Raw genomic sequence first — 27,964 nt, 5'->3', positions numbered from 1 at the left:
CTTGGAATTTAGTTTCCAACTCTCTTGACCGTTCGTTCATATAGATTCCAGATAAAGAGATATGAACGTCAAAGAAAGGGCTGGTGAAGCACATATGTGGTTGACTTTTCAACCTTACTGTAAGTAGAAGACTCAGTCTTCTTTTTCCTCATTTTCCAGCAAATTCACGCACAATCAGAGCTTCAATAGCTCTTCAAGAAGTTCCTTAGGGTTTTAAAGCAATTCCATTATCCGCAACTCAAAATCAAGAAGCGAACACATCAATGCTATCCTTACGACATATGTAAGAATTTACCGCCCTCTTTTCTCCTTATAAATCGAGCTTTGGAAAGAGCTTCAAGTCTAAGCAAGCTTGTCATCTCTGTATTTTAGCTATACAATCATAAAGAAGGGTGTGGATTAAAGGGAACAAGGATTGGAAGCAAGAACATAAGAGGTATGTAGGGTTTTCGTTTCATTTTCGGCATGATTTGGTTTAACTATGCTCTATCCTTTCTTCTTGATCTTTTAAGAGTTGTTAAAGGATAATTTAGCATGTATTGTATCCTTGTATAGTATTCAGATTTCCAATTTACAGTCATACTTTAGTATGTTTTTATCTAGCAGCTTGTGTTAACCTAGTCAGCTTTCCCAATTGTATAGTTCTTATCAGCTATTTTTATGCTTGTTTAGATTATCAGTTTATATTCATGGTTAGTAGATTATTAGCAGGTTTAGTGATGATCCGAACTTAGTGTCGATTATCCGTCGTAGCCCTAGACTGAGTCAAGACATAAGCAAGCTAAGAACAATTTAAAACCTGTCAACTCTATATGTCACATGAAAGGCTCATAGGCATATGCTTTGAGTGTAATACTTAGGGGTAAATAGAAACACACGTGCTTAAAAGAAAACATACACCTATTGGAATTCATTCAAGTACACCTATCATGATCAAGACTTAATCCTAATAACACAACCAAACAGAGGCTTCTATAGGGATGGTCTAGCATGAAAATTCAAGGCAAAACATGGTCAAGAACTAATTCTGAGAAGATAACCAAATAGAAGTTCCTATAGGAAAGACTTTAGCACGAAAGTTTAAGGTAAAACAATTTGTGTGCACAATTCATAAGTATAACAAATCAATAGCATGTATTCACCTAATTCCCAAGAGGTCAGAGAGATTCTACAGGTCAATTACACATGGTGAGTACAACTATGTGTAACAAAGATCACCTTAGAGGTATTAGACTCAAGCAAACTCAACATTAGCAAACATGGATACTTAGAACAACACTTGACAATGAAATTGCAGCAAAGAACATAACACAATACCATATTTGATTCACAAATTTCAAAGAAACATAAGTCATGCTTTCCTATTTTGATAAGAGTTCAGACAGGAGTGGCATACAGAATGCACATAAATACAAACAGGTGAAGGGATAATCTAAACATATTCATGTAACCGTCAAACTGTAGGATTCAAAAGCACTAATCAGTTGCAAAGAGAAATGAGCAAAAAATGAGGAAATCAGAGTTTCAGCAGTAGTTCAGTAGCAGTGATTGAAGGAGAATAATAAGAACCCCAAGGTCTCCGGTGCTTCACATTCCATATATGCCTAAATGGGCTCTGAGCAGGTCTTACACCGGAGGAGGCTTTTGAATGGTACCCAAGGTGGCCTGCGCTTCCAGCCGGCCAAGAACATGATTAACTATAGTAGTATTTAGAGAATTAGAACAAAATAGAATCAACACGAGTGAGAGATATGATGACTAAAGTCTATCCTAAAGAAAAAATACAAATTAAATCATAGAACAAAGGAAAGAATCGCATGCAAATCAATTTTGAATCAGGTTAGGGCAAAAATAAACGTAAAAGGTCAATCAACAATCCAAGCTTCTATAGGAGTAAGGATTTACTCCTAAATATACTAAACCATAATTCCGTGTAGAATCAAAGTTCCAAAAATGCGATGAATCTTCTCATTCGATAGTTGCCATGTTCAGGCAAGTATCATAAGGTTTTCACACAAATCTTGCCATAAATGAGCAACTACCACAAAAATGAGGAATCAAGAAAGGTAATAACATCATAGAAAAACTACAGGTCGATTCCAACCCAGGAAAGGAAAGGAAATATCATGTCGGCTAGGTTTTGGGAGGAGTAGGATTTACATATGAGAGGACTTGAGGGAGTTGGGGTGGGGAAATGGGGATTAGGGTTGGGTTAGGGGATATAAGGAATGGGACGGGGCTATTGTAGGTCGTTGATCTCTAAAGATCAACAACTAAGATTCTATAGAGGGAAGTAGGGCAGATAGAGGGTCACAGACGGGTATAGGGTATTGGGTTGATTGGTTTGAGCCTCAGATGGGTAAGTTGGAGTGGGCTCACATCTTTTGGACCATATTTGGTCCAAATTTCAGCCTTACATTGGGCCATAATTTAAAACACCCGAACAAATAAAAATAAAATTGTTAACAAAAAAATAAAAATGTTACTTATGGAATTAACGCTTTAAAAATAGTAGACTATAATTGTAAAATTATATAGAAAGCTATTTTGACCTAAATGCATAATAAATATAATCATTGTAAAATATGGGCTATGATTTCAAAACAAAATGCAAATGGTATGAAATGCAAATATAATAGTGTAAAATAATGTATAATACTATAAAATATGCATAGGAATTTAGATAACTAGTTTAGACAACTAGCCACTCAGAAATAATTTTAATAGAATAATAAATAAATATTTATCAATTAAAATACAAGAATCAATTAGAAATTCTTATAATGTGAATAAAATCATTTGTATAAACGTCCATGATACTAATTTGATAAAAAGTGTTAGGGAGATAATAGATTAATATTTAAAATATGTCATGAAATAGTAGTGCAAGGAAATATTCTATAAATATTATTTAAAAATATATTATAAGGATACTAGCTAAGTGAAAAATATGAGGACAACATTGAGTATCAACAACTATCCCTCTTTACCCGGGAATGATGAAAGAATTATTGGGTAAAGAAATTGAGATGATAATCAATTTTGTGTGAATAGATGAGGATGGGATATGGATGTTAATGTATGGGATCCGGACCCTGGTTCTTAAGCTGCCTACATATCCATGATTTTATAGGAACCATGCTGTATATATGTCACGCCCCAAGCTCGGGGAGTGCGACTGGCGCTCAACCGAGTGAACCCGGCCGAGCAAGTCTGTTGACACTTCCTATCCAACTCACTTACGATCAAGAGAAGACATGATTTCATTAATTAGACATTAGAAGATCATCCAAGTACATTACTAAGCCATTTCATTAATTACGTCATTGTTAGGTTTTATAGTACATACGCCTTACGATTTAGTGGAACAGAAATCCAAAACATAACATAATTAATTGACCTTCCCAACACCCATATGAAACCCACACAATGTCTATGTAGCCTCTAAGTAGATATAAAAGAAAGTGCTACGAAAGTGCCGGCAACAAAGCCCCGGCTATACCTCAAAACGTGATAATCATATAAGCAAAAGATGTATTACATGGCCCCGGGAAGAAATGGGGCTCACCAAGATTGCTGGGAAGATGAAGGCAAAGCACCTCTAGCTGCGATCAATACTGTCGTCTATGGAACCACCTACATGCATTAAAAGATGTAGTCCCCCGGCAAAAGGGGCGTTAGTACTGTCGAATAGTACTAGTATGTAAAGCTAAAAATCAATCTTAATAGAATGAACAATAAAACATAGAGGAAACAGTCATGGTGTATAATAAGAACTTCAAACAAATACGAAAATCATCAAGTAAGAATCACAAGGTTTCCGGTTAAATTTCCATCTTATTAGGTTCCCAATCTTAGTGCCATGTGCCACCATCCACAATACCACTGTGTTCTTACACGGAGTCCGATCTCGACCTGATCGGCTAGGTCATCTCCCTTGAGAAATCTACCATTATTACAATTTCAATCAATCAATCCAACATAATTACCACCCTGTGTGCAGCATGGTGTCCTATCACGGCCCGATCATCTAGGCCATCTCACTTGAGATATCACCCTCTCAATCGTTCATTTCGATTCACATTTCTTTCCCATCTTTCATTTCATGGTACGAGTAGCCTCATTCATTTAGTCATTCCTGGCACTTGTCCTTATCTTATAATTCAAGTTTCCCTTTTTACATGTTCAGCAACATTATCATAGCAACAATAAAGCCTATCATGTAAGGCATGTTCACACACAAGGGAAAAGCTCAGAAATTCTAAGCATATAGAGACTTTGCATATGAATTGGCACAACAATCTTTATTCAATTTCTTTGACATGAGTTCTTAACCTTTCTCAACACATATTCCACATTGTTAAATATATTCACATAGGAAGGTAAGACATGATAAGCATTTGGCACACATATTGAACACATATTCTACGTCACGACACACTTGGGATAGTCAATTCTAGTGTGCTCAATTTGGGGACTTACCCCGATTCCACGGACACCAAGGGATTTCGATTCTAAGAAGAAATAGGTTTAGCTACACATACCTCAATTGAGCTTTCCTTAATTCCTACAATGTCCCAGAATGTTCGCCACTTCAATCTATTTAAGCAATGTAGCACAATTGAACCCATAGTTAGGAAAGTTATCATAATTTTAGCTCACTTGAGAATTTTATCAAGCATTATGTGTTCATTAAGGTTTTATGGCCCCTTTTATGCAAGATTACACCAACCCAGTCCCCATGCCTCTCTATTTTTTATTTATAATTTTCCCATATCTTCTAAGAACACATGCATGCGGTGTAATCACCCGCATCCCCATGAATTACCCCACTAATGACCCCTTATAACTATGTTTGAATTCTAAGAGCTGAGGTGATGAAGCCTTACCTCCTAGGATGAATACTTAGGTGCCTCACTTGAATATCTTCAAAGTTTAAAAAAGAATTTGTGGAGCAATTTTTGATGAAGGACACTTCCTCTCTCTTAGACCCTCTTTCTCACTCTAAAAGTACCAGGAAATAGGCTCAAAATAAGCCATTGCATAAGTTATAACGACATGGGATCGAGTTTAAAAATTAAAATATGGATCCCCAACTCAGATCTGCGACATTTATGCGATCCGTAAAGTGACCGCGAAAAGTGGCTCTTCGACCTGATCTCTTTGCTTCTGTCTGCGACCATTATGCGGTCCACAGACTTGTTCTTCACCGTAGAACCTCCCTTCGCAAAAGTCCAAGAACGTTTCTACGATCAATGTGCGGCCCACAAAGTGGATATGCGATCGCATAATAGGCTGCAAAAATGACCTCAAAATTGGCCAAAAGACTACCTCATTCTGCGGCAAATATGTAGCCCGCAGAGTGATTATGCGGCCGTAAATGGGCCGCAAAAATGCATACCTCTGCGAATATTTTCCTTTAACTTTTTAATGCACAGTTCAATCCAAAAATTTCGAACCGCGACTCGCTTTTCAAATATTTCTAACACATAAACCTAACGTGGCACCATGATATTCTAGTTTTTAGGAAGAATTTTACGGGGCCTTACAATATAGTTTTGGATCCAAAAGCAAATGAGACCGAGGGAGTCATTATGGAAAGACTGCATGCTTTAAAGAATTATTTTTCTCTGTATAGGATAGTTTCGTGAATGTTTGGTATCATATATGGAGAGTATAAATGACAATAATGTGGAATCGATTATAATGGATGTGTGTGGTAATGTAATTGGGGACGGTTATGAAAAGGAAGTGCTCGATTATTGGCTGGCAGTTACTTGGAGATATTAAAGGAATGTGAATGTTTGAAAGGAAATCGGAGTGAGAATTGCTCCCGTTTGAAGAACGGTTACCTTCCGAGTTACTTTTAAAGCTTAAAATACAACGAATACGGAATCATATACATACCATTTTTGATATCATTACTGCGAGTGCAAAAATTTAATCATTATGCAATTTTCCTTTGGACCATGAAAGTTGTCTTCGGACGATGAGAATTATGTCCTTAGACCATGACATCATGGGCATTGAAACATATAATTAAGGGATTCACAGGCCATGAAATGATGTCCTCGGGCAATGAGATGGTGCTTTTGCACTATGACTCATTTTAATAATGATGTGCAGCTTTGAGATCCTTAGGACATGGGATGTTATCCTTAGGCTATGAAGATGGTGCTTATGGAGTATGACGCCTTCAGATAATGTGGCGATATTTCAGCCCATTAAATTCAAGGATGTGGTGATACTTGACTGTTTGACAAAGAAGATAAGCAGTGCTCAGCCATATGTAGTTTACAAAGTCAGGGTTTAGCCTTATGCAAAAATAGAAGAAGGCAACGCTTAGCCTTGTGTGAGCTAGAGGTAGAGCTTAGCCTCATGCAAGTATGAGGGTAGTGCTTGGACTTATGCGAGTGGAAGGGTCGTGCTTGGACCTAATGCGGATAGTGAGGGCGGTGCTTAGACCTATACAGATGAAGGCAATGCTTAGCTTTATGCGATGATAAAGGCATAGCTTAGCCTCATGCGAGTAGGAGGGCAGTGCTTAGCCCTATAAATATTATGAGGGAAGTGCTTATCCCTATGAAGAGGAAGGCAATGTTTAGCCTTATACAATGATGGAGGCAAAGCTTAGTCTCATAAATGAGGGCAGTGCTAAGTCCTATGCAAGTAATGAGGGTAATTCTTAGCATTACACAATTGATTGGGGCAGAGTTTAGCCTTATACAAGTAGAAGGCAATTCTTAGCCTTATGCAATGATGGAGGTAGAGATTTGCCTTAAGTAAATGCGATAAAGGAAAGCAATTCTTATCTCGACACACTTAGGCTTGTAGCATCTATCTATGTGAAGATAGCAGTCTTGTCGTATATCCTTTGCAGATATTTCTGACAACGTTGTGTCTGCTACACCTGCATTCAAAGAAAAATTATGTCGGGAGGGGGGGGAAGGTTGGTTTGTGTTTTTGATCCTTTATTCCATCCTTGCTTCTGACTTTGTTTTCTAAGCTTGACACTTATGTGCTTTGAGTTAGCCTGGGTAGCTTTTTGCTATTACAAAAGTTGAGTTTTGAAAATATGTATTTTGTAATTGGTCAATCATAAAGAATACAGTAATTTAAAATATGTGATAATGCATAAAATAGATAGTTTTGTTGAATCATAGACTGTGACACATTTTGAGACATTGCAACGTCCTTATCCTATGTAAGATTATGAGGAACCCTATCGGAATTCGAATTTATGCCCTAGTTCTGATGGGTCTCATCCCTGATATATTTCGATAATCCTTTTCTGGTAACTTTTTGGTGAGATGATATCTGATCTGATGAAATTCGAAGTTTGCCCAATCTTCCACCACAGAGGAAAATGGAGATTTTATTATAATGTGATTGAACCCACAGTGTTTCCGACGTATCCCCTCTTAAATGGAAATCAGGTCAAGCGTAGTTCATGTTACATCAAGAAGAAAGTGCTAATACAATTTAGACATAATATCTTTTGACGGCGTTCGAATTGATAGGTTTTGACCATATCTCTCCATAAATTTTTGCTAGTATGAGTGATCCTCCTCTCAGTACTTGGTGAACCGCGTAAGTACCTTGCAAGTTTGGTGATAATTTACCCTTTGCCTCGTCCTGATATGGAAAGGTTTGCTTCAGAACTAGTTTCCCCGGTGTGAATTGTCTTAGTCTTGCCTTCTTGTTGAAAGACCTTGTCGTTCTATTCTAGTAAAGTTAGTCGCGACACACTGCGTTCATTCTCTTCATGTCGATGAGAGCTAACTGATCATATCGACTCTGTACCCATTCAGCATCACTAAGTTCAACTTTTGTATGATCCGTAGGGAAGGAATTTCTACCTCGGCGGATATAACAACTTCGGTACCATAAGCCAATAGATAGAGAATTCCCCTAGTTGATGTTCAGACCATAGTATGGTATCCAAGTAAAGCAAATAGTAACTTCTCGTGCCACTACTTGTAGTTGTCTACAATCTTCCTTAGTATTTTCTTAATATTCTTGTTGGCGGCTTCTACGGATCCATTCATCTATGGTCTATATGTAGTGGAATTTTGGTGTTTGATCTTGAATGTCTCGCACATGGCCTGCATCAGATCACTGTTGAGGTTGGCTTCATTATTAGTGATAATTGACTCGGGCCCCCCAAATCGGCAAACAATACGATCCCGAACAAAATCTGCTACAACCTTATTTGTCACGGCTTTGTAGGAGGTGGCTTCGACCTATTTGTTGAAGTAATCAATGGCTACCAGGATAAATCTGTGTTAGTTGGAGGCGGTAGACTCAATTGGGCCAATGACATCCATGTCACAAGAAGCAAAAGGCCAAGGCAAACTCGTCACATTGAGTTTATTAGGTGGAACTCGCAATATGTTGGCATGCACCTGACACTAGTGACATTTCTGTACATACTTGATGTTGTCAATTTCCATAGTCATCCAAAAATATCCTTCCCTAACTATCTTCTTGGCTAGAATGAACCCATTCATGTGAGGTTCGCATGTCTCAGCATGTATCTCTTCGAGTAGTCTGGATGCTTCCTTGGCATTGACACATCTTAGCAATTCTACATCAGGAGTGCTTCTGTACATAATTCCTCCGCTCTAAAAGAAATTGTTATCTAACCTCCGTAATGTGTGCTTTTGAGTATGTGTAGAATTTTTAGGATACTCTCCCTTTTCCAGATACTCCCTGATGACGTGAAACCATGGATTCCCATCAAATTCTTCTTCAACGTGGGACAGTAGGTAGGCTGCTTGCGGATCTCTATTGGGATAGGGTCAATATAATTCTTATCCAGATGTTGTATCATGGAAGATAATGTGGCCAATGCATCCGCAAACTCATTCTAAATTTGGGGAATATTTTTGAATTCTAAATTTGCAAATCTCTTGATCAATCCCTGCATGCGATACAAGTATGGTAGTATCTTGGTGTTCTTGGCGACCCACTCCCCGAGTACCTAATGTATCGACAAGTCTGAATCCCCGATCACCAATAGTTCCTGGATGTTCATGTCAATGGCCAACCTAAGTCCTAGAATCCAAGCCTCATATTCTGCCATTGATAGTTTATGGGAATCTGATCTTGGTGGACACCGGATAGTGTTAGCCTGTTTCTGATACCAAGATAGCTCCTATGCCTACTCCTTTGTGATTTGCAGCCCCATCGAAGAACAATCTCCAACCGTCATAAGCTTCAGCGATATCCTCCCCTATGAATGATACCTTCTCGTCGAGAAAATATGTCCTTAATGGCTTGTATTCAGAACCCACAGGATTCTCATCTAGATGATCAGCACATGTTTTCCCCTTTACTGCTTTCTAGGTCACGTAAACAATGTCAAACTCACTTAGTAGTAATTGCCAATTCGTCAACTTTCCAGTAGGCATAGGTTTCCGAAAAATATACTTTAAAAGATACATTCCCGATATGAAGAATGTGTTGTATGCGCAGAAATAGTGCCTAAACTTCTAGGCTATCCATGTCAAGGCATAACAAGTACACTATAATAAACAATACCGAGCTTCATAGGGTGTGAACTGTTTACTCAAGTAGTATAAGTCTGCTCTTTCCTTTCGGTCTCATCATATTGTCCCAAGACGCATCTGAATGCTCTGTCCAACACAGACAAGTACAACAGTAGAGGTCTCCAAAGCTCTGGTGAAACTACCTTTCTGGGCAATACTCTTGTTTGCTGAGGTGCTTATTTATTATGTGCCTACTTCTTACCTTTCTTACCACCCTTAGAACTAGATCTAGGTGATACATCAGCTTCCCTTTCCACTTCTTTAATGTTGCCAGCAGTTGAGTCATCATCTCCTTCCTCCTCAAATTGTTTTTGCTCTACCAAAGCATTTTGTACATCTACATGTGTGACATTGTGTGTAACAATGTCATGAAGCATTTGATTAGGTGTTACATCCCATGTTTTCGTACGTGAAAGTACGCCATAAGTAGATTGATGAAAGCTCGGAAATGAGATATTACATTTCACATTTTTGTACGTTAAAGTTTCGTCGTAAGTTAATCGACGTAAGTTCGGGAATGAGACTATTTTGGAATTACAAGTATTATGCTATTTCAATCAAGTGATGAGTAAATTCGTGAAGGTGATAGGGTAAGAAAATCGAAGAAAATGAGTTTCATTGATATTTGACAGTTTGGGATAGAATACGGCCCGATCTAAAATTTTTGGTATTTATGGACTAGTGTCATACAAGGTACCACATGACCATGATAGCAAGGTGTATAAAGTGTATTAAAAGTAAGTAGTATTTTAAGTAATTTAAGAGAATTCTTAATTATGTGGATAATTGAGTAATTATCGGTCAATGGGAGATTAATAAGATAATCAAGAAGATTAGTAAATAATTATGATTATGGGATAAGGCCCAAAACGTGGCAGCCACTATTCAATTAGTGACTCTTGAATTGAATTGCTAGGTGGCACCTTTAGAGGTCCTCTTAGCTAAGCCATAAAAGGCTTCTTAAATTCAACAAAAGATACGTTAGATTTTGATAAAAAAAAAATCACAAAATAAGAGATGCTTACCTCCTCCCATCTCCAAGTAAAGATCTCCATAGCAATATACATTGCTTTAGCAAAACAAAATGTTAGTAGTGTGAGTTACTTCACAAAAGATAGGTGCTTAATCTAATCTACAAAGTGACGGATCTCCAACCAAGAAATTCATACAAAGTTATACTACGTAATAACAATGGGATTTGCAATCCTAAGGGAGCCCGATATAATTTTTCTCAGGAACATCATACGGATTTTTCCCTACTTCGATCCGTCGTTACATGCTTTATCGCAATTGACGTGAATTAGAGGGATTATCAATAGAATCGGCAGGTATGTTAAGGCTATTCCTTCTTTCTTTTGGCATGATCTATACGTCACAAATTAAATAAGCAAATGCACAATTTCCATAAATGACTTTATTCATAGAAATAATAGAGATGCTTATGTTCCTGATTCGCCATGTATCATATTATTCTATCATCTGTTCATGGGTCTCAGAAAATACGTAAGTTGATAAAGTTTAGGCATAATGGTCCTATGACATTCCGGGAGATTTTATTGACATACTTCTCATGCATTACATTCATTTACATTGACCCATGACCAGATGACGTTATATATATATTTATTGATCCATGACCAATAAATAAATGCATTGCATTCATTTATTGACGTATATATATGGGAAAAGGTTACGGCGTTATATACGCACCACCAACTGATTAGCTGGTATACGTTGATCATTTTCCCACAATGGTCGAGATGATATGATGGGATGCCCTCAGAGGTTTGATGATGTTATGAACGCATATACCCATGCATGGTATGACATTTATATGCATGTGCATAATATTATAATATTAAATGATTCACATAGCTATTCAGATATACATGTTGAGTCTTTTACTCCATGTTTCTCTCGGGTCTATTGTTTAGTGATTTTCATTCCTTACATACTCGGCACATTATTTGTACTGACGTCCCTTTTGCTTGGGAATGCTGTGTGTCATGCCCGCAGGTCCCGATAGATAGGTTGAGAGTCCTGCAGTAGTCTATCAACTCAGCGGAAGATGTTGGTGCGCTCCATTTGCTCCAGAGTTACTTATTTGATTAGTATGATTTAGACATATATTGATTGGTATGTCGGGGCCCTGTCCTGTCCTTATGACGTTTATGTACTCTTAGAGGTTTTAAGACATATGTCTTATATATGAAAGATTGTATGGCCTTGTCGGCCTATGTTTAGTGTATGAGTGATTATTTTGGCCTTATAGGCCTGTACGTCAGTATATCAGGTTGGGTCGTTTTATGTGGCGTGATCTCTCATGTTTTATTCTTATTACCTCATACGGCCCTTTTGGCTCATTTACCCATGTTGATGTAATGAGAAAGATACGTTACGTTGGTACTCAGTTGAGTAAGGGCATCCAGTGCCCATCACGGCCCATCGGTTTGGGTCGTGATAAAAGTGGTATCTGAGCAGTTCTGTCCTAGGGACTCTACAAGCCGTGTCCAGTAGAGTCTTGTTTATGGGTGTGTCGTGCACCACACTTATAAGCAGGAGGCTACATGGAATTTAGGACTGTCACCCTTTCTTCTTACTTTAGATGGTATGGTAGAGCTCAGTTGTAAGAACTCAATTTCCTAAACTCTATCTTATTCATAATATGACGATGCCTACATCCAGAAAAGTGGTTGGTACAAGATTTTATGTGGCTATGGAAGAGTTGAGTTAGAGGAACTCGATTCTGCATGATTCTTATGATGAGTAAATGAGAGGTCTTCAGCAGATCATATGTGTACTAAAAGGTCTAAGATAAGAAGCCCTAAGACATGAATATCTATCCACCCATGTGGTAAAAAGCAACGAGAGAATCAAAAGGTACAAGTTTCAACAAGTACAAGAAGCAAGGTGAAAAAGAGTATGAGGTACCCAATTAGTAAGGATGAACATTATCTACAACTCGGGAAGAGAGGTATAAGCATTTTGAGTTATCTTCAACAACAACAGATGTATGTACAATTGGCCACACCCATTTCATTCATGCCCTATGGGAGCTAATGAATATGGTTTAAGAGAAGGACAGGATATCAGGATCCGGCTAGGGTTAGAGTAACCCAAAATGATGGATGGATTGTTTGAGTTAGTTGACACTTTCGAAGGATATTACAAAGGTGCTAATAAACCTCCTTGTGAGACACCCAGATGGTGCACTCTAGAATATTAAAATTAGATGTAAATACTAGCATGATAAAAAATTCAGAAGATAGGCATTGAAAGCCTGGAAGGGATAAATATTACTTTAGTGTGGCTCCCGTCCTTAGTAGAGTGAGAACGTTGAGCAAACCAAAGAGCCAATGAATGAAGCAAGATGAGCTAAAAGCGAAAGAATGTCTTGTTGAAGTTTTCAAAAGAAAGGGATAGGCAGAAATATTAGCAGGGAAATAAGAAGAGAGATAAGGAAGCATTATGAGTAAGATGTGATACATGGATGACAAACGGTAGGTCAAAAAATGACAGTATTATAGAATCTATAGTCAAGTGAAGGAAAAGATGAGAGGTGACAGGCCTTGAGACAACAAAATAATATAGGCCATAAAGTCATATCCTCATTTCGAGAAATAAGTTTGCAACTCTAACGCGATTACCAAAAGGAAAAGTTAGACCCCAGAGTAATAGAAACCAGTATGGATTGGTGAACAAGATAAGCTAAACATGAATTAGGGACTGAATGATTTGATAATAGTCGGCATCATGAGAATTTCAGACTTCGTTCCAGCAATAATAGAATGGACAACAGAAGAAGATTCATGAGAAATTCAGAGAATAGTCATTCAGGCAGACGCTTCCCTAAAGCAAGCAACGTGAGCAAAGTTCAGCTTAAGGAACGGTGTGTGCCAGTTACACTAGGTGTCACCATTGTAGTAAGGAATTTTGTTATCCTTGGTACAGAAGGATTACTGCAAGGCGAGTAAGAGTCATCGATAATGTGAAAAGACGCCTAAGATGAAGAGGTAAAACATCTATAGGTAGAACGTCGTAGCGCTATATCTCAGTATTCCCCTAAATGAGGGAATATGGAGTAATTTGGCATTAAGTTAGAATTAAGTGGTTCTAGTAATTATGAAATGGTAAAGGAAGAATGCAATTAAAAATATAAAAAAAAGGGATGATATTGCACTTATTGAAAGCCAACAGATATGCTACGACTCCAGAACATTATACAAACACGACATCAAGGAAAGGAAGTAAGGTTCCCTACCCGAGATGTTATTGACAGATAAGGAGCCAGTACGAGACGTAAGTTAAGACAAAGGAAATAACCCAAAAAAGATTACGTGAAATATTGATATGATAATGGGCCAAAGAGTAGTTAGTAATTGATTCGGGAAGAGCCTAGTTATGGCTAAATAGGAGGTTAAAGACGAGTCATTTGATCGTGCAAGATAAACATAGTAAAACTCAATATAGTGAATTCAACCTCATAGTAATGTCATTGTAATACTTGAGAAATATTCAGATAGTTGTTGGGGTAGTTAAAGGTACCATATGAGTATTATGGGAATAAAAGAGAGTGCCACTAGGAAGGCAGTCAAAATATCAGTTCAGAAGCAACCCTACAAGCACAAGGGCGTGGAGGTAAGTAACTACGGATTATTATAGGCGAAGAAGAACATCAAAATTTTTATTGGGTATACGATGTATTAAGCTCGCAGCTTTACAAGAGTCAGAGGGTCTTACCTAAGTACAACTACGAAAGATTAGCTGAGGAAATAAGAAAAAAGGCTTCAACCTAAGCACAGTGACTTAAAAAGGAAATGGTCTTGTAACAACAGTCTCACAACAATATTGTATGCACCCCATAAGAAAGTGGAACCTATCATGGCCAATATGTGTGGGCACTAAGATAAACCAAGTACTCGTGCAACAAGTTGCAGAACGACCAAGAAAAGCAACTGCTTGCATTTAAAGAAAGTTGATAAGGAATGAAAGGAGTTATTCGATCAATGATCCAGAGATAATTACATTATGAATGCACCCAAGATTTCGGGGTATTATGCAACATATATATTGACAATCATACAGTCATAGAAGACTCTGGTATAAGTTAAAAGAAATAATTGAGTCCAGGCTATAGACAAAGGATTGAATTGTTAGATGATGGTATCATGGATATTCTATAGCGTCCCTGAAAGGCTAAAGTAATAACTAACGCCATGAGTTGCAGATCGAAAGATAGCTTGAGCCTACATAAAGGTTGATCAGAGGGAAGAGTAAACTAAAGAGTTACACCAAATAAGTAAATCAGAATTCTGATTATTGGACCCAGAAAATTATAGACCTTATGATTGAGAACATTGCAGGATCACTCTTAAATATCAGAGGTACAAGAGAGATATTACATTAGCCATATTCTATAAGGGCGTCAGAAGAATACCAGCCTCATAAGAAGTAAGTATGAAGCTCTCACTGGATTATGTATACACCGGAGGTACAAGTATTATAATAAAGTTTCAAGTTATGGATGTGAATTATACCTATGTGGAAGGAGGGTCATGAAAGAATACAAGATGTGATGCAAGATTTTAAGGTAAGTAAGGTAAAGGTGAACAATGTACGCAATACTCAAATGCAGAAGGTTGTGAATAGTCCATACTTTGGATAAAAGACTAGAAGCATGGGGATTCAGTATCCAGGAATGATAGCAATGTCGCCAGTGGCATGTCATCCAGCCTATTTTTTCTAGGTATCAAGGAGTCTAATTAAGAGAGTAAAGAAGAGTTATAGACGATGTGATGTCTCGCTTGATGTTCCAGAATGACATAAGGAAATCTATGATGCAAGCAAGTTGAAGGAAGGTTGTGAGTAGTATTAGTAGATATATGTAGGACGCAAGCTAAAGTATGGTAAAGCGACAAGGTTTTAGGAAGACAAAAATACGGACAAGAAATGGCGAGTGAGAAGGTGATGAGAAACGGATAAGTTCTCGGGATTAAGCCCGTGAAAATAAGAGAGCTGAAGATTTCTCTAAGTTATAGAAAGCTTAGTATAGCCTGAATGAGCTCGAAGGAGTTACTCATCATAAGTAACATTTAGAAGAGATGGAATGCTGCTCTAATAGTAGAATAAGGGTGTATTGTGGTAGATAAAGGATGACGTTTGGGCCTTTGATTGAGTAATGATTTGAAGAAAGGGATTCATGAATTGTACGGGATTAAAATACCCATGTAAGGTGAATCACATTGGGATTCTATGAAATACGGTTATGGAAGTATAGTATCGCCCCCAAGTGGGTCAAGAAAATCACTTCAAATGTTCCTCGATGCAACGTGAGCCCTAGTGATTACGTAAGAAGTTCCAAGTTATCAGTGGTAAATTATAGATCAATATTGAGGTGAATCAACATTGGATGGATAAAAGTCAAAAAGTATGAGATGAGATTAGGCCGTCATTTTTAAGACGAACAGTAATGAAGGAGCATTAAAGGACTTGGATTTATACATATGGGATAAGCAACGAAAGTAACCTGGAGTTTGGTAGCAAGACCTCAGTAAGGATAAATCGAAGTAAGAGTTATGGTATAGTATGACCTACCTAGGTGCAGTAAAATCATACTGATGGATACACGAAATAAGGTATAGCAATATTCGTGAGTTCAACAAAGTGCTGAACGAAGAACTTCGGTATACCCATAGATGCCCAGAGGGACATCTTATCAAGCTCTGTGTATATTTACAAAGTGAAGCTTAGAGATTGCATAAAAGCTAGAGGAAAAAGGAAAGAAGAGTCGCATAGGCGTATTTACAAGGAAAAAGTCGTACAGGCTGCATGACATAAGGTATCAAGAGTTTCGAGATTGGAAGAATCCCGACCACAGGCCTTGGTGTAAGAAAGAGACCAACAGGTAGGAATACCCTGGACTTTGGATTTATTCACAGAACAACTGTCTAAGATGGCAAGGAGAGTACTAAAGTATTCACAAGGACTATAGGCTATGATAATGATAAGAGCATCAGTCAACATTCGTGGACGAATGTTCCAAAGAGGGGAATGATGTTACACCCATATTTTCATACATGAAAGTACACCATAAGTAAATTGACGAAAGCTCGAAAATGAGATGTTACATTTCGCATTTTTGTACGTTAAAGTTTCATTGTAAGTTAATCGACGTAAATTCGGGAATGAGACTATTTTGGGATTATAAGTATTATACTATTTCAAACAAGTGATGAGTAAATTCGTGAAGGTGAGAGGGTAAACAAATCGAAGAAAATGAATTTCATCGATGTTTGACATTTTGGGATAGAATACGACCCGAGCTAAAATACCCGGTATTTATGGACTAGTGCCATACAAGGTACCACATGACCATAATAGCAAGGTGTATAAAGTGTGTTAAAAGTAAGTAGCATTTTGAGTAATTTAAGAGAATTCTTAATTATGTTAATAATTGGGTAATTATCGGTCAGTGGGAGATTAATAAGATAATCTAGAAAATTAGTAAATAATTATGATTATGGGATAAGGCCTAAAAGGCCCAAAACGTGGCAGCCACTATTCAATTAGTGACTGTTGAATTGAATTGCTAGGTGGAACCTTTAGAGGGCCTATTAGCTAAGCCATAAAAGGCTTCTTAAATTTAACAAAAGATATGTAAGATTTGGATTAAAAAATTCACAAAATAAAAGATGATCACCTCCTCCAATCTCCAAGTAATGATATCTATAGCAATATACATTGCTTCAGCAAAATAAAATGTTAGTAACGTGAGTTAATTCACAAAAGAAAGGTGTTTAATCTAATCTACAAAGTGACGGATCTCCAGCCAAGAATTTCATATGAAGTTATACTACGTAATAGCAACGTGATTTGCAATTCTAAGGGAGCCCGATATAATCTTTCTCAAGAACATCATACAGATTTTTCCCTACTTTGATCCACCGTTAAATGCTTTATCATAATTGACGTGCATTAGAGGGATTGTCAAGAGAATCGGCAGGTATGTTAAGGATATCCCTTCTTTCTTTTGGCATGATCTATACGACACGAACTAAACGAGCAAATGCACAATTTCCATAAATAACTCTATTCATAGAAATAATAGAGATGCTTATGTTCTTGATTCCCCATGTGTCATATTATTCTATCATCTATTCACGGGTCTTAGAAAATATGTAAGTTGATAAAGTTTATGCATAATGGTCCTATGACATTTTGGGAGATTTTATTGACGTACTTCTCATGCATTGCATTTATTTACATTGACCAATGACCAGATACCGTTATATATATATATATATATATATGTAAATATATGTATATGGGATATGGGAAAAGGTTACGGCGTTATATACGCACCACCACCTGATCAACTGGTATACATTGATGATTTGCCCACAGTGGCCGAGATGATATGAGTGGATGCCCTCAAAGGCTTGATGATGTTATGAACGCATATGACCATGCATGGTATGACATTTATATGCATGTTCATGACATTATAATATTAAATGATTCATAGAGCTATTCAGATATACATGTTGAGTCTTTTACTCCATGTTTCTCTCATGTTTATGTTTACTGATTTTTATTCCTTACATACTCGATACATTATTTATACTGACGTCCCTTTTTCCTGGGGACACTGCATTTTATGCCAGCAGGTCTCGATAGACAGGTTAAGAGTCCTCCAGTAGGCTATCAGCTCAACGGAAGATTTTGGTGTGCTCTATTTGTTCCGAAGTTGCTTATTTGATTAGTATGATTTAGACATGTATTGATTGGTATGTCGGGGCGCTGTCCTGGACTTATGACGTTTATATACTCTTAGAGGCTTGTAGACATATGTCATGTATATGAAAGATTGTATAGCCTTGTCGGGCTATGTTCAGTGTACGAGTGATTAGTTTGGCTGTATAGGCCTGTACATTAGTATATCAGGTTGGATCTTTTTATGTCGAGTGATCTCTCATATTTTATTCTTGTTACCTCATACGGACCTTCTGGCTCATTTACCCATGTTGATGTAATGAGAAAGATACGTTACGTTGGTACTCGGTTGAGTAAGGGTATCGGGTGCCCGTCGCGGCCCATCGGTTTGGGTCGTGACATTAGATGTCTTCAATGTCACATTAATATGCAATTGCATGGGTTGGCTAGTTCCTGAATCACAAACCATTGGCATTGCATAAATGGCTCTTGAATGTTTAGGTACTATGGCATGTTCAACCTGGCAATGTTGAGGAATGGTTGCATCCTTAATCCCTTAGAAATTTGCTCAACATCACCCAATCTATCCACTTGATCAACCTCCTTAAACTGTAGATCATAAGTAGACCCTAGATTAGAGTTTACTGTTCCATTGAAAATAGTTTTTACTATTTTATTGGATTCAGGAATCATGCCTTCAGCTATTTTCCTATGTGACCCTTTTCTAAAACATTTCCAGGAACATCATTCCCATGTTCAACACCTTCAAACTCCATCAGATCAGCTGACATTGATGATAAAACCTTGGTAGTTTTGCTAGTGTTTACTATTCATTGGCCTATTTCTTCTATGTGTCTTCAAAACCTGTTCCCCTAGTGATTTTATCTTCATCTACTGATCATTTATCCACTCCGGCTAGCCTTTTTGAATGCTGCATCTTAGACCCTTGGATATCTTTAACCCTAGTTTGCTGAATACTAGGGCTTATTATAGCATTATGATAAACATTATCTGCCTACTTTTCCTGTGTGGTATGCCTTTGATCCTTGCCCTTGGCACTAATAGTAGCACCATAATTCTCCTCCATGATCCCAACTTCATCTCTCCATAATGAATTACCATCATTTGTTGCTACAGTAACATTAATTTCCTTTGAGGAGTCTTCAATCGTTTGTGAGGGTTCTTCCTGGCATGATTGGTTCATAGTTACATTTATAGCTTCTTTAGTAGTCCCAAACCTTCTATGAAACCAATCCACAGTTATTTTCTTGTTCGCAATTACCCCAATCCTTCAGAACTAGGATTAGGGTTTCTAACCGTAGCCATATTTGGACGCCTAGTTTCCTTAGGATTGGAGTTGGATTTTTGTGCCTTCACCACTTTTTGTTTCTCCAATTCCTTATTGGACTCATCTTCCTGGCCATCATGATCATCAAAGCTACTTGATCCTCCTCTTTACTTCCACTACATCAAAAGAATTCCTTGTTGCTAGTGCATCTTCCTTGTTCTTCCTCTTTAATTTGTCAACCTCATTCTCCTATGCATTATCAATCATATATCCCCTCTTATCTTTTTGATGCCTATTTTGTCTCTTTTTCATCCACTCTTGCTTTGCAATGTTAGTAATAGGCTTCCCAACAACTTTACCACTTGTTAGGACCTTGGAAGAGGCAGTTGTAGTGCCCACAACTTCCTTTCCCTTACTTTGCTCATCAAGAACTTAAGCAAATCTCCTGTGTAGTTCAAGATGAATTACCCAACAATCTAGCTCATTGTGACCTTGTTCTTACATGTTTTGCAATATTTTGGAATGTAATCATACTTAATATTGACCCACTTTGATTCCTCAGGTCATGTTGCATCTTCATCTTCCACAATTTTAATTCTTTGAGGAAATTTGGCTAATGAGTTCACCTTGACCTTCACCTTTGCACAATAGTATAGTACCATTTTGTGTATATAAGTCACCATGTAAAGGTCTTCCTACTGCACTAGACAAAGAAAACACAAATTCCTTACCAAAAAAATTAGGTGGCAACTCCGGGAAGCTAATACAAGCAATGACAATGTGGGTTTCTTCTTCACGCTTCCACCAAGGGTTCCACTTTGCACACCTCATCTGCCACATCTCACCTTGGGCTTTGAGATAAAGCCGGCTTAGATAGTAGATGAACATAATCTTCCATCAAAGATAGCCTGATCAAGACATGATTATCTTCTATTAAGCCAACTGAACAAGCACCTTTAAGCTCACACTGAATGGGAATAACTTTAAGTAATTCATTGATAACTGGCTTCCCATACGAAAATATTCCAAGAGTTGCAAATTGTAATTCTTATTAAATGATAGATTGCTTCACTTCAGTCTTCTTCCATCTAATTATAGGTTCACCATAGAGATATTCAATAGTTTTGATAGGTACGATAGGTAGGGTTTGCATGGGAGCATTTAATACCTTTGGTTGTAAAAATAGCGCATAGTTTTGGAGTGGATTAGGGTTTGTAATGGATTGGGGAGGTTATGGAGTGGTGTTTGACGACTGACCAACCTCCTTAAGAGGTTGGCCAGTGGCAGGAGAAGCCATTGGAGGAGCTACGATGGTTATCTCTAGAAATCGCCAGAGCTTCTCTCTAATCATGTGGGGTTTTAGGTTGGTTTTTTGGGGTTCCCTTTTTATTTTAGGATTTTGTTAGATAAAGTAAAAGATGACATTTTTGGGAATGGGACAATGATCTACTAGATCCAAAGATTTGTTGACCTTATCAATAGTTTGAAGTATGAAAATGACGCTTTTAAGCATGAAAAAATAGTTTTGCAGATAAAGGTGGCTGAACTTGAAAATATTTTAGCAATAGATGTTCATGTATTAGATGATGCTAATGGAAGGATTGAAATGGGGGCAGGGCATATTCTTGTACAAGATGATATTGGAAGAATGGTTTAGATGAAGGAAATGAGACTGAATAATTGGATTATGCTTTTGTGCGTCGTTGTCGGATTCGTGGCTACTTGGATGATAAAATGAGAAGGAATATCGATTTGTTGTTGGTAGGAATAGTTTAATTATTCTAAGTTTCCTTTGTTGGAAGTGTTTTGGATCATGTAATGTTCTAGTGAATGAAGGATATGGAGATATTAAATAGTTTGTTTGGTAATATGATATTTGATGAAGTTATTAGACGCGACTTTGAGTCTATTACGCAACCAAATAGCTAGTTTATTGATGGGCCATGTGTCTATTACACAACCAAATAACTAGTTTATTACTAGACACATTGTCTATTACACAACTTCTAGCTTGTTGTAATACAAAAGAAAGTGCATTGAAACAAAAAATTACAGCAACAATAGTTAATCAACAAAAAGGTGTCACACCTCCTTTTGGCCGCCCCGCGAATGGGTGAAGGAGTTTTTTCCAATTAAAGGACAATCGAAACGGGATTTGTTTATTTATTTCAGAGTCGCCACTTGGGAGTTTTAGGGTGTCCCAAGTCACCGGTTTAATCCCGAATCGAGGAAAAGAATGACTCTGTTTAACAGTCCGCGAACCAGAAATCCGGATAAGGAATTCTGTTAACCCGGGAGAAGGTGTTAGGCATTCCCGAGTTCCGTGGTTCTAGCACGGTCGCTCAACTGTCATATTTGGCTTGATTATCTGATTTAATACATGTTGAACCTATGTGCGAATTTTAACTTTTAACCGCTTTTATCATTACTATTATTTTTATCAAGAATTGCAACATCGTGGAAACATGTCTCGAACCACGTCACATCAAGGCACCCGTGGTTGTTGGCACATTTCAACTCTGTTGAGATTTGGATTTGGGTCACATAAATGTGCACCCGAGTTTAAGAAGATAACATTATTAAATACGCGCCTAAAGCGACTAGCGTACCATTATTTTGGGTAGGGCCGTGAAATTTGCTAAACGGCCCGTCCCGGAATCTAAGTACTCGAAATTACTATCCGTTGAGGGCCCCGCACTTTGGGTGTTCTTGTTTGTCGAGGCTCATCTCATTCGTTATTTATTATTATTATTATTATTATTGGGGGAATTTGCAACGTTGTGAAAACGCATCTCGAGCCACGTCACAATCAATGTACCCGTGATTAGAGACACATTTCGACTCCGTTGAGATTTGGATTTGGGTCACATAAATGCACACCCGTATTTAAGAAAGTAAGATTAATTAAGACGCGTCCTAAAGAAACTACGTATTGTTGTTTTAGAAAAAGGCCGTGAAAAATTCACTAAACGGCCAAATCCAAAGTCTAGTCAATGGTTATGTATTTATTGAGGGCCCCAGCGATGTGTGATTTATTTGGCGAGGCTCGTCTCATTTTTATTTGAAAGGTCGTCCTATAGTAGCTATGTTTTCTATTGAGTTTGTCTCTAATAATGAAAGAAGAAGAACGGTCCAACTTTATTTACATGCTTACAAGTTAGTTATAGTCGGGTTCCGAATGTGATTTGCCCAAATCCGAAACATGAACGCGTGTCTGGGCAGTCGTTTAGATATTATGGGCCCAGGCCCAGCGCACACTGTATGGACTGGACCTGGGCCATTCCCTTTCCTATAAGGGCATGTTAGTCCATTCGACTCAGGCCCAACATTTATAAGGCTGAAATGGAAACTGGTGTTATTTTATTCTAATGGTATTGTTGCAAGTTATAGCGAGGCAGCCCGCTAAATGGAGTGAGATTAACTAGCAATGGACAGTTTAACACTTAACATGCGTTAGAAGATATGCTAATCACAAACACAGCTAAAATTCCAGATATTGTTTACTACATTCTCACTTCTTTTCTATCTACCAACATACATACATAAGGTGATACTAAGTAGCCATACGTGATGTCTAATTATACATGATGACTGCCTTCATTATCCTAATGGAAGATATGAACTATTATATACGCAACTTTAATGTTCAATATACAGACTGAAACAGATTCGAAAAAAAAACAACTTTAGCTCTTCATTTCTGTATTCATGTTTCAACTTTCAGCTTACATTGACAGTGTATCAGTGGTGTACCCGGTATTTGGTAAAGAAAAAGAAGAAGAGGAATGATCAGTGGAAGCAGTAGCATACACAGCAACAGCAGGAACAAGAAAACAGCACTCTGCAGCAACAACCCAGTGAAAGATTTTTAACACCAAGACAAAGAACCCAGTTTGCAGCCCAGCAGCACCCCAAAACAAATACAGGCAAAGCAGAGAAGGAAACAAATGCAGAAAAGCAGTAGCCTCTGATTGTTATGTTCAAAATCCAGCACACTCTTAACTCCATATCACTCTGAAAACAAACTGTCCTCTAAAGGTTGAAAGACCAGCCTTGTGTTTGCTTTCCTTTTCTCTCTTAAAACTGTCCAGCCCCTCTCTTAGCCAAAAATAGCTCTATTTATAATCTGAAAGAGACCCCTAAGGTCTGCCTAGAACTTCACAGCCTCTAGGTCTACCCATACCCTTCACTTCCCATGCCTAAGTGTCTTTTCTTGATGTAAACTATTTTGTTCCCCATGCTTGTCCTATTGCTCTAATCAAGAGTTATGGGTTCATTATAATATTCACTTAATTCTCATGCTTGTTGTTCTGTTCCCCATTGTCATTAGGTTAATAGTATTTTAATTACCACTTGACATGTTCTTAAGTTAATCCCTAATCAAACTCTGTCAAATGCCAGAATTACCCTTAACCCTTGCATATTATTGTATTACCCTAACTCCTAATAGTCAGTATATAAACCTCTCTAAATTCAACTAATCACTGACTACTAACTAATCAGCTTAAACTCTACTGACTTCAGGTTGATCTGTTAGATTTCTACAACTATACCCAACTCTCAGCCTAAGTTCAGCCAATGATTCAAACTCAATCAAACAGGGGTGCCAATCAGATGGTATGAGTTGGTCATATTGGGAGCCAAACCTGACCAACTCAAAACCAATTGATCCAATAGATAGTTGAGGATGCAAACTAAGATCGAAGCACTACTATAACAGGCCTATTGATACAAGTCTCACCATAGATAAGAGGAACATGCTAGTAATCACACTGAAATGAGCAGACTCATGATTTTCTAGTTTTTCAAGTGAATTCAATTGACGAAACTTATTTAAATGACTACACAAGCTATAATATACAACAAACAATCAGTAAAACACATAAAACAAACTAAACATTAACTCAAGATTCACAGACATGGACAACAAAATCAAAACAAACCAAACTAAACATGAAAGACAGATAGAATTCATAAGAGAACAAAAGAAAGGGAAATATTACCTCAGGGATTTGAAATCAAAAACTGACCTAGGCTCGAACTCGGACTCAACCATTTTTGGGGTCGAATGGACCTTAATCGAGTGTTCTCAACTGAGAACACTTCGACTAAGGTCAATTAGACCCTACATCGTCTTTTAATTCGGACAGATCTCAACTTTTAGACTTTTTAGGGTTCTTTGTGGTCCGATTTGGGATTCGTTCAGCTCTGGTCAGATTCGAACGGATCCAATGGCGTTTAGGGTGTGAAGGAGGTCAGGAGGTGTTGTGGTATGATTTTGGGGTCGGTGGGTGTAGATCTGGTTTTGTTCGAACCTTCAAACGAAGATTCGAGATGATGGAGAATGATTCGAGGCAAGAGGCTAACGGATTTTTGTTCAGGGTGGTTGGGTGCATCAGGGGTGTTATTTTGGTGGTCATCGGCGTCGTGGTTGCCGGGTTTACGGTGGGGGAATCCTAAGGCGTCTAGGGTTTGAAGGGGGGTTTCTGGGGACGAAGGTGAACAGTGTGTGAGGGGGGCTTTGGTTTGGGGCATGGGGTGATGGATTGGGGGTTCTTATACGGGGTGGGGGATTCAATCCTGGTCGTTGGATCAATTAAGATCAGTGGCCAGGATTAAGGGAACTAAATAATACGGCGTCGTTTGGTTTTAGCCAGGGGTCGGTTCGAACCGGAGTGGGTCAGGTCATGAGGGAAGTCGGGGACTGTTGGATCAATGTAGATGAACGGATCAGATCAACTCGCCTAAAACAACGTCATTTCAACTTAGCAGGGGCTGCACTGGACCGTCTGATTGAAACAAATCAACGGCTCAGATTGAGGTGCCGAAACGGCATTGTTTGATGCATCTGAGGGGTCAGGCAATTGGACTGGACCAATGCAACGGATTGGGCCTGATTTTCAATTGAATTTTTGGCCCAAATCTGATATTTTCTTTCCTTATAATTAAACAAAAATTCCTAATCAAATAAAACCAAAATTAAACTACATAAATATTAATTAACACCTAACAACAATTATCATACGAATTAAAACATTTAATAAAATCACCATGACAACAAATAGAATAAAAATGCATATTTTTGTGATTTTCACTTTTAAAACCAAATTATGGTTAATTAATTCCTAAATGTACCATTTATTCGTAAATGCATGCAACATGTACTTTTGTATTTTTTAACTATAGCAAGGCGAGCATTTACGGACAGAACCATTATCAAAATGTCACGCAAATTCTCAAAATTGTACCCGAAGGTAACTTGTTTTACTTTTTTTTTCGATTTCTTTTGGAGTAGTTTCCGTGAAGCAAAAAAATCACGTGCTCACAGCTGCCCCTCTTTGTCCGAAAACACAAAGAGTTTTTGTGCAAAGATAAAGTGAGCGGATACGAGCGATTTTTTGCCCGTTGGAACACTCCGTGTGAGGCATTCTTTTTTGAAAATGATTTAACCGAACCTTTGCATCAAAGGTTTCCTACATATCCCTGGCTAAAAGGGAATCAGGTTAATGTAGTTCGGGAAGTTTTGGTAGCTGGGACTACCATGGGACTGCAATTTGCTGTTACTGCTGCTGCGTGCTGTTACTACTTCTAACCAATTTCCTTATTACACCGTGCTTAAAAAGAAAAATCAAGAAGCTAGGCTAGACAACGGATTACAAGATCCTATCTATCTTCCATTTGTTCTTGCTTTCTTGTCGGCTTGTGTCTATTACAATGCTTTTCTTCCGAGAACTTGGGGATGACACTGGCCTTTTGCTTTTCTGAATACCAGTTTTCATCATTTTGTTCGGTCCGCTGGGGATATGGCTTCCTTCATTAAACTTTTTGGCGATTCCACTGGGGATACGGCTTTCTTCATCAAAATTTGTTATGCCGGGGATTTTTGTTGTAACCTTCTGCCTTCCGGTGGGTTACTGATTTCAAGACCTGAAGTATAAGACTAAAAAGTATTCCTCTCGTTATACAGGTGGGCGCCTGAATGCAAAAATTGAAATGTATTCCCTCGTAATACTGGTGGGCGCCTATGACATGAAATGAAAAAACAGAAATGTATTCCCTCGTTATACTGGTGGGTAACCTAGGACATGAAATGAAAAAACAGAAATGTATTCCCTCGTTATACTGGTGGGCGCCTACGACATGAAATAAAAAAACAGAAATGTATTCTCTCGTTATACTGGAGGCGACCTAGGACATGAAATGAAAAAACAAAAATGTATTCCCTCGTTATACTGGTGGGCGCCTAGGACATGAAATGAAAACAGAAATGTATTCCCTCGTTATACTGGTGGGCGCCTAGGACATGAAATGAAAAAACAGAAATGTATTCCCTCATTATACTGGTGGGCGCCTAGGACATGAAATGGAAAAACAGAAATGTATTCCCTCGTTATACTGGTGGGCGCCTAGGACATGAAATGAAAAACAGAAATGTATTCCCTCGTTATACTGGTGGGCACCTAGGACATGAAATGAAAAAACAGAAATGTATTCCCTCGTTATACTGGTGGGCGCCTAGGACATGAAATGAAAAAACAGAAATGTATTCCCTCGTTATACTGGTGGGCGCCTAGGACATGAAATGAAAAAACAGAAATGTATTCCCTCGTTATACTGGTGGGCGCCTAGGACATGAAATGAAAAAACAGAAATGTATTCCCTCGTTATACTGGTGGGCGCCTAGGACATGAAATGAAAAAACAGAAATGTATTCCCTCGTTATACTGGTGGGCGCCTAGGACATGAAATGAAAACAGAAATGTATTCCCTCGTTATACTAGTGGGCGCCTAGGACATGAAATGAAAAAACAGAAATGTATTCCCTCGTTATTCTGGTGGGCGACCTAGGACATGAAATGAAAAACAGAAATGTATTCCCTCGTTATACTGGTGGGCGACCTAGGACATGAAATGTAAAGACTGAAAAGTATTCCTCTCGTTATACAGGTGGGCGCCTGTTCAACTAAATGAAAAAACAGAAATGTATTCCCTCGTTATACTGGTGGGCGCCTAGGACATGAAATGAAAAAACAGAAATGTATTCCCTCGTTATACTGGTGGGCGCCTAGGACATGAAATGAAAAAACAGAAATGTATTCCCTCGTTATACTGGTGGGCGCCTAGGACATGAAATGAAAAAACAGAAATGTATTCCCTCGTTATACTGGTGGGTGACCTAGGAAATGAAATGAAAACAGAAATGTATTCCCTCGTTATATTGGTGGGCGCCTAGGACATGAAATGGAAACAAAAATGTATTCCCTCGTTATACTGGTGGGCGCCTAGGACATGAAATGAAAACAGAAATGTATTCCCTCGTTATACTGGTGGGCGCCTAGGACATGAAATGAAAACAGAAATGTATTCCCTCGTTATACTGGTGGGCGACCTAGGACATGAAATGTAAAGACTG

At 38.1% G+C, this 27,964-nt stretch overlaps 1 long non-coding RNA gene across 1 annotated transcript; it reads left to right on the top strand.

Moving 5' to 3' along the window:
• The first annotated feature begins 54 nt into the window (after positions 1 to 54).
• LOC142164860 (uncharacterized) lies at positions 55 to 11,810 on the top strand. The gene is made up of 3 exons (XR_012695937.1): positions 55 to 283; positions 373 to 436; positions 11,568 to 11,810. It is a non-coding gene; the product is annotated as an uncharacterized LOC142164860 (long non-coding RNA).
• The last annotated feature ends 16,154 nt before the right edge of the window (positions 11,811 to 27,964 follow it).

The sequence above is a fragment of the Nicotiana tabacum genome, chromosome 10 (genome assembly GCF_000715075.1).
Source record: "Nicotiana tabacum cultivar K326 chromosome 10, ASM71507v2, whole genome shotgun sequence".
NCBI lineage: Eukaryota > Viridiplantae > Streptophyta > Magnoliopsida > Solanales > Solanaceae > Nicotiana > Nicotiana tabacum.
This window is presented reverse-complemented; position numbering and strand designations above follow the sequence as displayed.